Below are 12,281 nucleotides of genomic sequence, written 5' to 3' on the forward strand. Positions count from 1 at the left end.
TGCCAGGGGAATTTCATCAAGTTTTTATTTATTTATTTATTTATTTATTCACACTTTTTAAAGGGAAAAACACAAAAGAAAAATACTCACTGGGTCATTTTTTTCACCTGAGTGATTTTTGCCATTCAAACTGGTTGGTTTTGAATTTGAAACATACAAGTGTCCCTGTATTCCTCTACAAGTGGTAGCTCAACTAGTGCGGGGAAGAAAACTGTATAACATACAAATATGTTCACACCCTATGCCAGACCAGGGCAAAAAGAGGACATCTAAGATTGAGACATCAGTATGGGAGCATGTTGTGCTCCTTGAGGAACTTACAATGGCAAGTGAGGAGCTATCCATTAATAGCAGGTTAGTCACAAATGTCTTGTCTTTACAGTAGTGACTATTTGTAAAATTCAAGCAGTATTGTGTCAACGTTGAATATATGGACTCTGTAAAAGTGGCCTGAAGGTCAAGATCTCTAATCTGTCTGTTTCTCTGGCCATGACCAAATGAACTAACTAGTCTATGCTGGTGAAGGTGGATGTACCTGTGTAACTTTGCTGATTATGTAAAGTATAGTTTCCCAGAAGGAGGTGTAATAGAAACTAAACATTGTTTTAGAACTGGGAACAAGGGGTTAGACTTTATATAACATGGGATAAACATCAAAAATGGTATTGGTTATGTTATACTGTACATACTGCTGAGCTAAGATCTCTGTCCCCTCTCAAGACAATGAATCCAGAAGGACAGGCCTCCTACTTATGGATATATGTACACTATCATCTGCAAGAGGACAGGAAGAGCAGAAGCAACTCAGTTAAGTTTTTAGGAATGACCCAGACCAGATCTAATTTCAGAAGCACTTTGGAAAACTTTCAAAGACAAACTGGTGGCATGTAAGAATACTAATACTTGATTAAAAATAAACATATAAAACTAGAAGATACTGCTCTACACTACTAAGAATCATTTCCAGAGGTACACACATATGTGCAGGTACATATTTTTCATTAAAAAAAAAAATTGTTAAAACATTATACCTTGTTCTTTGACCTTGCTAAGCACCTGCCTAAGTGTTATAATGTATAAAATTTTGTATGCACTGAAACTGAAGAAACCAAATTAAGGGAGGTGCAGGACAATGTGATTTTAAAGTAGCCAAGAGTAATAAGTTTGTCTGTTACCAACACAATCCAGAAGTCATTGACCTCAATTTAACTCCACTTCACCTCAAATCCACCCCAATCTCCATTCTAACAATGCATGTCTCCTGACCAGTTGGAAATAACAGCTTTTCACCTCAGTGCTACATGTAATAAATATTACCGGCGGTAAGTGCACCCATAAGCAACCCAGTACATTACCAAATAAACCGTGTTTTACTCACTTGAGACCCTAACTAGCCTTACATTTCCTTTGCTTACTTTAAAATTTAATTTATAAAGTTAAATACACACACACACACATTCATATACACTAAATATGCTTATACCATTTGCATTACTTAGTCTTGAGCTACTGTAACTCATAACTGCCCCACTGCAGAACACCTGTGAATGTTAATGACTAACTTTTCTTATGTTTGACTAATGCACACACAAACACACACACACAGAGAAATAAAGAGCCTGTGTGTTGTGGAATCATAGAAATTAATGAGAGGTGTCATTGAGTGGACGCTATGGATCGCTGTTGCCCCGTCAAACCCAACGGACAGATGCAGACACTGGTTTAAAAGCACCAAGAAGTATTTTAATTTTCGTCAATATAGTGCCTCTAAAACACCACATCCACCATAATACACAAATAATCAATAATACAATTCAATCCACTGCAATAAACCAATCCTGCACTCCCAGCAGCTCCGTCACACTCCCTTACAACTCCGGCTCAGCTTGCTGAGTCTCTCATAGTCCTTTATATAGTCCTTGACCCAGAAATGCTCCTGTCCTTCTGTCCATGTGATGCCATAGCACTTCCGGGTCAGATAAAGACTTATATTTTTCTTCAGCCTGGAAGTACTTCTGTTTCTCCGTCCTCATGACTTGGGAGTACTTCCCGGCTACCGGGAAAATAATAATCCCCATGTCTCCCCTGCAGCGTCCCACGATGGCACCAATGGCACCCAGCAGGGCTGTGAAGCCAAACTCCATCTCCCATGGTGCCCTGCGGGAATCCGGGGCACCTCCATGCTGCAGGGAAGATGCCATCTAGCGTCTTGGATGTGTGCCGGCTGTCCATCACAGAGGGCAGGAACATTTAACGTTGTGCATCTGCAGTTTCTCAGTGACACATTTGTATGTCAATAGGTTAATCACATTAATTTTGTTTTATCTGAAATCACTCTTCGGCTATTTTTGGGTCATGTACAATAAGGGTCTGGCTGCAGACCTCCAGTGTCTGACCCCTCTGACGCTGCTGTAACCACAGGACCATGTGACATCATTCAGCCTACAGCTAAAAGTGTGAAGTGGAGAATCATGACACAAAAAGTATCATTCCAAAGGAATGATTTAGTGAGTGAACGTATATTGGCATGTAAAGGCAGACGTTAATGCTGAGCATAAATAAATAAACAAACAAATAAAATAAAAGCATTTTGCTAATAAAACCTAACATCATAAATTAATATGTGTATGACTTCAGTAACAAAAGACAGCTTACTATTATTTACTAGTGTAAGTCAATGAGTATCTGAACTTTTGTGACTGGCTGTAAAGCTTTCCCCGTTCACATGTGGAAACATGGTGTGTCTGTTGCCACAGTGGTAAAGTTCTGACCTTGATCAGTCAGTGTGTCTTGTTGTTTTCTAGAAGTAAACAAGGCCACTCCACTCTTTGGTTGCACCAAAGAAGAACAGCAAGCAGTGATGTGCTTTTTATTGGCTAATGGTGTACTGCATCTAAAATCCATAAAAGGATTTCTGTACAATATGGAAAGAGTGTTTACAAATGAGTATTTTTCAAGTCAAAGTTATTTTTTCACAAACATACTATATATGTATTTACCATGCAAAATTGTGTTCTAAAGTTAAGCACTTACTTTAAATTTAAAAAATTATCTTGCTTGCACTAGCACTTTACAATGAAGGTGCATGGGGCATGAAGGGTAAGCTTTAAAACTTGCCAAATATGTCTTATTTTCAAGCCAAGACAGATGTCGAATATTGACCCACTTCTGTGTTTCCAATGCATATTTGTGACAACAAAAGGGATCTCGAAATAATCATTTTATTGTATATTTCTGGTACTATAATTCTCGTGGATAGTTGTGTGAAAACTCACGTAAATATGAAAATAAATCAAAACAAAACCAACCATGTGGTATGAAACAATTTGCTATGATTGGGTCTCTTGAGCTGAAATCACCCATTTGCTGAGATATCATACACTGCTGGTCTTCTTTTAAAATGGCTGAATCTTATAATACTGGAGTTTATTTATTTAAAAATGACATGAATAAACTATTTTTCAATGTGTGCGTAACTGCAAGACGTGGAACAATACTCAACAACCTTCTTGGCTTGAAGAATGGATATCATTGGTAAGTTTTTAAGCTTTCCCTTTGTGCTCCACCAATTATAATGTTAAGTACTAGTGCAGTCTTTATAGAAAGCGCTTAACTTTCAACCACAATTTTGCCTAGCAAATTAGTATATACAATGCTTGCTATAAGAAATAACTTTGACTTGAAACATATCAAATGTATCCTTTAAGTAAACACAAAGAAGTAGCAGTACACCTGTCGATAACCACTACTGACAACAACATTGAGCAAGTCCATACCATAATTCTGACAAAATGACAATAATTTTGGGCCCTCGTACATCTCCAGCCTAGAAAAAAGAAAATCACTGCTTGCTGCTTTTCTTTGTTGCAAACAGAGAGTGGCGTGTGTATGTTTACTTTTATAAAATGGACTAATCAAGGTCAGAAATTTACCACTGTGACCACAGACATACCATGTTTCAACATGTGTACGGGGAAAACCATGTAGCCAACCCAAATAAAATTATCATGCAAGTGTGGACAATTATTGACTTAGTTACACTGCATGCATGTTTTACCAGGTAGTATCTGAAAATACTCTTATATATTACAATGTTTCTGAAAGAAAAATTAAAATGCACAATGCACAAAAAGCACCTAAAACATCTGCAGCTTGAATGACATCACCCATTCTCCTTCCTAAACGGACTGTCCTGGATTGAGCACTGACAGTGAGGGCACTGTTCTCATTAAAAAAATAAGTGCTTCCACCAGAAACACACAAAAAATAATTCCTTCTTGAGAATTAAGAATAAAATCAAAAATGGTAAGCTTTTCTGAACACTGAAATTTGTTTATTTAAACCAAAGGTTTGAATTGTCAGGTTAGACTTGCAAAGAATCATTATACAAAGTCTTATTAAATAACCAGAGCCAAAACACTAAGATAAAAACTCAGTCAAAATGAAAGAACAAGGGTCAAAACCAGACTACTTTCTATTAGCACTTGTTCATTGAATGAATCTGTAAGAGGAATTCAGGGCAAATGGCTACAAGACAAAAACTCAAAACTGTACCTCAATTGTGAGAATAGTTGTCACCATCAAAACTAAACTTGAAAGAACTCTGATGTTTATGTGATCAGCATTAAATCAAACCTCGGGATTTCTCTGTGACTGGGAGATGGATCTTTTACCACTTGAAAAAAAAGTGTGACGCGAAGGTGAGCTTTTGCCATAGAATTCAAAAGACTGAAATTCTCTGTGACTGAAGGTGAGCTGAAGTCAGGCAGCCACCACAAAAATCAAAACTCTCAGAAATTCAATTTACTATGAAGGTAATACATATTCAAGACTCAAAAATGCATTTTTCTATGAAGGCATTTCACCACTAAGTCAAGAATGTATTTTTTTGTAAAGGTGTTCACATCTCCGGTTTTATACTGAGGAATCCGAAATCTTGGATGAAAATGGCTTCTGAATTTATCGGAGAACTTTAACGATGCAAGTCTTTAAAACTACCTCTTGTTATTATAGTTGTACACTTGTTCATTTATATTAGGCTTTAATAGTGAAATGTCGCAATATTTTTCTTTATTTGTTGATTGATTTACTTATGATCAACATCCATATTTGCTTTTAAATGTGCACATAAGTGTATCCACAAAACCAATGTTGTAATCCACAAAACCTACTGAAGAGCACATCTCTCAACTTCACACATCCAGCCACAGGCCCTTGAAGCCATAACTAATACTTTATACATCTACTATCATATACTAAAACATCTGTAGGAATATGACACGTTTTACCAAACTTTAGTTTTCAATTCTTTTTCCCTCCTGACTTTGTCACCCTGCCTATTAGCCTAAAATGTCATCCAGTACATGTGTGAGAACTTCATGCCCCCTAGTGGGCATAGACTTTCTTCACTAAGACTGTAAGCCCCCTTTCCTCTGGATCTCTCTTGTGGGATTTGTCCGTACCATTAGACACTCTGGTGGTTTTCTTTTCTCTGTCAAGCTTGTTTGTACCAGTTGGGAAATCTATCACAGCATTTATACATATACTTAGTATATGTGAGCTGAATTGAACTTTATGTATATTTTATTCATAGGAAAGATGATATGGATGGGCTTGCATCCAGGATGGTTAGGGTTAGGATGGTTGATGATACCTTACCCAGCCAAGATAGACTTTTAGCAGTTTCACTGAGACAGATAAATAATATATATGTCTGGAGACAACAATGAGTGAATTTTGCTTAAAACTGGGTGGAAACAGTTAGACAGCTTCACAGACAGTCATATTTCTAAAACAATCTAACATCTTATTAAGGTAGCGTTCAAAGTAGGGGCAGTGATTTTGAACTGCAATGTGTAATGATGTTCTTCTTAACTTGATCTGACAGAGAGCAACCTTTGGATCACGATAAACTGTCAACTGCTGAACAGCCCCCAAATCAGTTTTCTATTAAACATATAAATGTGACTCACTTGTGCAGAGACCACCACATCTTAAAAGTAAACATAACCTGCTGCAAATGAAAAACATTTCTGTAAAAATCAGAGTACACATTGGCATTCAAAAATGTCAATGGACTAATGGTAAAAGTGAACAATATGTTGTTGTAGGTGCAAAGAGTGCTCTGTTTTGTTCAGTTATGAAGATAATGCAAGATTCAATGTAAGGCTGAAAGAGCTGTCAGCTATTTTTGTGAAACTATGAATGGCAAAATATGTATTTGAAGTGTACAGTGTTTCATATCCCATCAAATGCAGGATGACAAGGACTACAGTTATGAGAAATGATAATGAAAAACAACAGGAGATGCAGATTTTCCAACTCAAAACACACAATTCAACAAATCTGCTTAATGACTCACCAGCAGAAGCACAGACAAGGATGGGTAGCATCCACCTTCTGATTTCATGTCTAAACAAATAACTAAAGGAAGTTAACATTACTGTTGAATCTGAAATGCAAACCTGCCATGCCAGAATAATCACAGGGCTTTAATATGTGGTATTCCCGTATTCCCAAAGACCACAATGTTTATCAAAACTCTATTTGTTGTTGTTATGTCATTTAGTGATGCAATAGCCAAAATTACATATTCTCTCAGCATCAATTCTTTTGTTCAGCTTCTTTTGGTCTCTTTCTGAAACCCCGGCTGTTTTGAGAGCATGAACTGGAGAAATCAAGGGGTCAGTGTTTTAGGAAGAAGCTGTGTGGGCATACCCTTTTAGTGTCAGAATTTGCTGCTATTTGCTACAAACGTTTTAACAAGTTGCTCCCTCATGTGTATTCTCGTTTCAGAATCATGTCTGACCCGACAAGTCCAGACTTTGGAAGACTGCATCCGGGGGCCATATGTTCCGCCAATTCACTAAGTGGCAGAATTTAGCTGGTGGAGCATGGAAGTTATCGTTCTATAGTTGTTCTTCAGCTGAAAGAAAACAGATCTGGTAGCATTCACAAATTGGAACCTAAAACAACCTCCAAGTTCCTGACTTCTTAGGAATGAGAGATGGTACAACTATTAAGTACCTATCAACAACACCTCTCTGTCTTGTCTGCAATAAGTATTAAATTGTGGCACAACCAAGAATCAATGTGACCAAAGCACTCAATCAGCAAGTATGGTGCGAAATTGGTTAGTGGGCTTTAGAGTGCACATAGATCTGAGAGTCATTTACACAGAAATGAAATCCCGGACCAAACTCTTTAATAATCACACCCAGAGGGAGATTGCTAAGAACTGAGCAATGAGGAACACCCTGTGTAACAGGGAGAGGTGATGATTTGTGACTGCCAATAGACACAAATTGCACCCTGCCAGTTATAAAAGATTAAAACCATTCCAATTATACACTTTTGAAACTTAAACAAGTCTGAAGATGCCGAAATGAGTACAGAATAGATCCCCATGTCAAAGGCTGCTGAAAAATCTTGGAGTAATGAAACAGGACATTTACCACAATCAGCAGCTATAAGAATATCACTCACATCCTTCACCATAGCAGTCTCTGAACCATGCTTAGCCCTAAAATTAGACTGATATGGCTGAAACAGCTGGTGCCTTTTCAAATTAATTATGAGGCAATAATTCACGTAAGTTCTTTTATTTTCATCTTATTAAATGGGGCAAACTGGCTGGGACTTGGCCACAACATGGCCACAAGCTCCACTTTGGGTAATTTTGTATTGTACAACAGCAGAATGAAATGCACAAGATTTTGTCAGAACATGTCAAAGCTCAGACATTGAGTCTCTTGTAGTTGAAACATCAATCCTAAGGTCAACAGGACTAACTTGAAATAGATGCAAGCTGTGTGCCATATAAAGATAATAAGATGATAAAGGGAATGGGACAGACTTACTATAGCAGACAACCATCATAATTATTGCCGTAATTATTTAAAAAATCATCCTCAGCCATAGGCTGCTTATTTGTTTTCTTATTTTGTAAATGTGTATATAGTGTGATTGAGTGAAGCAAGGATTAAGTCCAAAATAAATGTTAGGGGACACCCCATTTAATTCATATTGGTCACTCACACAAAACAGACGTATGATGGCCTAAGTAGCTTGGTTTGCCAGGTTCGTTTTAGGAGGAGCCTGATCCAGTTAAACTCCAAATGAAATGCCTCCTTCTGGGCATTCTGGGATTCATAGGACTTAAATAAAAAGGGGTGACCACAATTACCCTCACTGGGTGTCTTAGTACTGTGGAGAGAAAAGGAGATGATACTCTTGGCAATAATGCTCCCCTTAGTAGAGAAGTGGTGTTATAAATCTCTGATGAGCATGGAAGGCGAACCTTCGACATACACACGTAACAATAGTTATTATACATTATTTCTTATTTTTAATGGCTTCTTTACATAGAAAAAGTGTCGCTAAAGTATATGGTAACAATCCACTTAATTGAGGGGCAAGAACTGAAATGCAGAGATTTGAATCCATCCATACATTTTTTTTTTCAGTTCAATGTCAAATGGAAGAGTGCTCCACAAAAATTAAATCAACTATTGCAACCAGAAACATTTTTTAAATTATATTTGTCATGGCTGAGCACCAAGAAAAAAATCCTTGTACGCTATTACCATTAGGATTGTGACTTTAAACTCATTTTAAAATTAGAATGTACTGTATGATGCTGCCGGGCAAGCTTAAAAGAAAAAAAAAAACAACAACCTGAAGATAAATAATGAAAGTGACAGCACAGTTGAGAAAACAGCATAGGGGACAATCATGAAGGGCTTTTCATCTGTAACCAGCTGCAGGTGGGATCCAATAATCGGGGCGCATGCAAAGCGGCGAAGCATGAATTTACTCTCTAAGATACCGGGATGCTTTTTCTTAACATTTTCCTACAGCAATCCTCTGTTTTATATTGCAGTATTTGTTCTGCAGTTACCTTTTGGGGGGTATAGCATAATGTCATGAATTACTTCTAAAGATGAGGGACTGACCCAGATACAGTACAGCATCACATGTGAGACCTACAGGACCTAGAGAGGATGTGGCTTGTTGTAATCTAGGGGTTTACACAAAATGTAAGGCATAATCATAGAGGAGCCCAGAGTGTTCTCTGAAGAAGATTTGCATGTTTATGCAAGCCAGAGTTGGAGATAAATCATGAATTATTTAGCCAGAGCCAAATTATCCTTAGCTTGCATACTGATACCTTTGCTTCAGAAATGCTATTGTGACTTAAACCGTAAGACTGAAAAGGATATTTAATATTATACTACTTAACAGCAGTGTTAACTAAACATAAAGATAAAAAGACAATAAAATGATTCTAAAAGAAGTGCCCATGGTATGATGCCCCAAATTATAAAGGCACTTGGCTCATAGATTCTCATCTGGATCAAAATTAAGCCCCATTACCATACATTGTACATCATCAGTAACTATCCAGGGCTCAAACAGAAACAATTTCATTTATGCTCAAGTCAATAGCTTTTTAGTGAAAACAGTTTCTCATTTAAATTGCATCTTTCATTTGACTGCAGCTTTTAGTGTCTGCAATGTAACTATTTTAAATGGCAATTTCACCATGTTGCAGTGGCTAGTTCTGCTGCCCCTCAGCCCAGAGTTCTTGGCTCATATCCAGTCCAGGGATAGACTGGATTCCCCCCAAATCCCAAAGATATTTATGTTAACCTTAATGGTGACATCAACAGAATTGGTATGAATGTGTGTGTTATCTGTGATGGATGGGCTAAAATAAGCAAAGCTCCTCACAATACTGAAGTGGATAATTAGGTTAGAAAATGGATGGATGAATGGCTCATTATAATACTTAACAGGTCTTATGAAGAAACATTCACCTCATTTCACTTGACAGTTCATATTTTTATCTTACTGAGTATCATGATGACAGTATTAGTCAATTCCCAAGAACTGGCCGAAGAAGAAGAAAAAGAAGAAGGAGAAGAAGAGTGGGAGATGTGTCCAAAGGCAGGAGGAGAGGAGGAAGGTAAAGAGAGTGGAATTGAGGGTAGGAACTTTGAATGTTGGCAGTATGACTGGTAAGGGGAGAGAATAAGCAGATATGATGGAGAGAAGGAAGGTTGATATATTGTGTGTGCAAGAGACTAAATGGAAGGGGAGTAAGGCCAGGTGGATAAGAGGTGGATTCAAATTGTTCTATCATGGTGTGAATAGGAGGAGAAGTAGAGCAGGGGTAATTCTGAAGGAACAGTATGTCATGAGTTTTTGGAGGTGAAAAGAGTGTCAGGCAGGATAATGATTATGAAGCTGGAAATTGGAGGTGTGACGATGAATGGTGTTAGTGCATATGCCCCACAAGTTGGGTGTGCAATGAATGAGAAAGAAGATTTTTGAGGTGAGTTAGATGAAGTGATGAACAATGTACCCTAGGGACAGAAAGTGGTGACTGGAGCAGATTTAAATTGACATGTTGGTGAAGGGAACAGAGGAGACAAGGAGGTGATGGGTAGGTATGGTGTCAAGGAAAGGAATGAACTAGGTCAGAGGATTGTGGATTTTGCCAAAAGGATGGACATGGCTCTGGTAAATACATATTTTAAGAAGGGGGAAGAACATAGGGTTACATATAAAAGAGTGGAGGAAGATGCACACAGGTAGATTACATCCTATGCAGAAGAGTCAATCTGAAGGAGATTGAAGACTGCAAAGGGGTGGTAGGGGAATGTGTAGTTAAGCAGCATAGGATGGTGGTCTGTAGGATGAAGTTGGAGATCAAGAAGAGGAAGAGAGTGAGGGCAGAGCCATGGATCAAATGGTGGAAGTTGAAAAAGGAAGACTGCATGGTTGAGTTTAGGGAGAAGGTGAAACAGGCACTGGGTGGTAGTGAAGACTTACCAGACAGATGGGAAACTACAGCAGATGTAGTAAGGGTGACAGCAAGAAGGGTGCTTGGTGTGACATCTGGACAGAGGAAGGAGGAAAAGGAAATCTGGTGGTGGAATGGGGAAGTACAGGAGATTATACAGAGGAAGAGGATGGCAAAGAAGAAGTGGGATAGTCGGAGAGATGCAGAAAGTAGACAAGAGTACAAGGAGATAAGGCACAAGGTGAAGAGAGAGTGGCGATGGCTAAAGAAAAGGCGTATGATGGATTGTATAAGAGGTTGGACACTATGGAGGGAGTAAAGGACCTGTACCAATTGGCTAGACAGAGGGACCCAGCTGGGAAAGATTTGCAGCAGGTTAAAGATAGAAACCTACTCACAAATAAGGGGAGTGTGTTGAGCAGATGGAAAGAGTACTTTGAGAGGCTGATGAATGAAGAGAACAAGAGAGAGAAGAGGTTGGATGATTTGATAGTGAATCAGGAAGGAAGGATAGATATGAAGAGGATGAAGAATGGAAAAACTGTTGGTCCAGATGACATACCTGTGGAAGCATGGAGGTGTTTAGGAGAGATGGCAGTGGAGTTTTTAACCAGATTGTTTAATGGAATCTTGGAAAGTGAGAGGATGCCTGAGGAGTGGAGAAGAAGTGTACTGGTGCTGATATTTAAGAATAAGGGGGTTGTGCAGGACTGTAGTAACTACAGGGGGATAAATTGATGAGCCACAGCATGAAGTTATGGGAAAGAGTTGTACAGGATATGTACAAGGGAAGTGTGACCGTGATGAGGTCTACGGTAGGAGTGACGGATGAATTCAGGGAGGAGGTGAGATTACATACGGGATCGGCTCTGAGCCCTTACTTATTTGCAATGGTAATGGACAGGTTGACAGACAATATTAGACAGGAGTCCCCGTGGACTATGATGTTTGCTGATGACATTGTGATCTGTAGCAATAGTAGGAGCAGGTTGAGGAGACCCTGGAGAGATGTAGATGTGCTCTAGAGAGGAGTAGGTCAGTAGAAACAAGACAGAATACATGTGTGTAAATAAGGGAGAGGTCAGTGGAATGGTGAGGATGCAAGGAGTAGAGTTGGCGAAGGTGGATAAGTTTAAATACTAGGGATCAACATTACAGAATAATGGGGATTGTGGAAGAGAGGTGAAAAGGGAGTGCAGACAGGGTGGAATGGAAGGTCTATAGGACAATAGTGAGACCAGCTATGTTATATGGATTGGAGACGGTGGCACTGACCAGAAAGTAGGAGACAGAACTGGAGTTAGCAGAGTTAAAGATGCTAAGATTTGCATTGGGTGTGACAAGGATGGATAGGACTAGAAATTAGTACATTAAAGGGTCAGCTCAAGTTGGACAGTAGGGATACAAAGTCAAAGAGGCGAGATTGCACTGGTTTGGACATGTGCAGAGGAGAGATGCTGAGTATATTGGGAGA

This window comes from Polypterus senegalus, chromosome 15 (genome assembly GCF_016835505.1).
Source record: "Polypterus senegalus isolate Bchr_013 chromosome 15, ASM1683550v1, whole genome shotgun sequence".
In the NCBI taxonomy this organism is placed as follows: Eukaryota; Metazoa; Chordata; class Cladistia; order Polypteriformes; family Polypteridae; genus Polypterus; species Polypterus senegalus.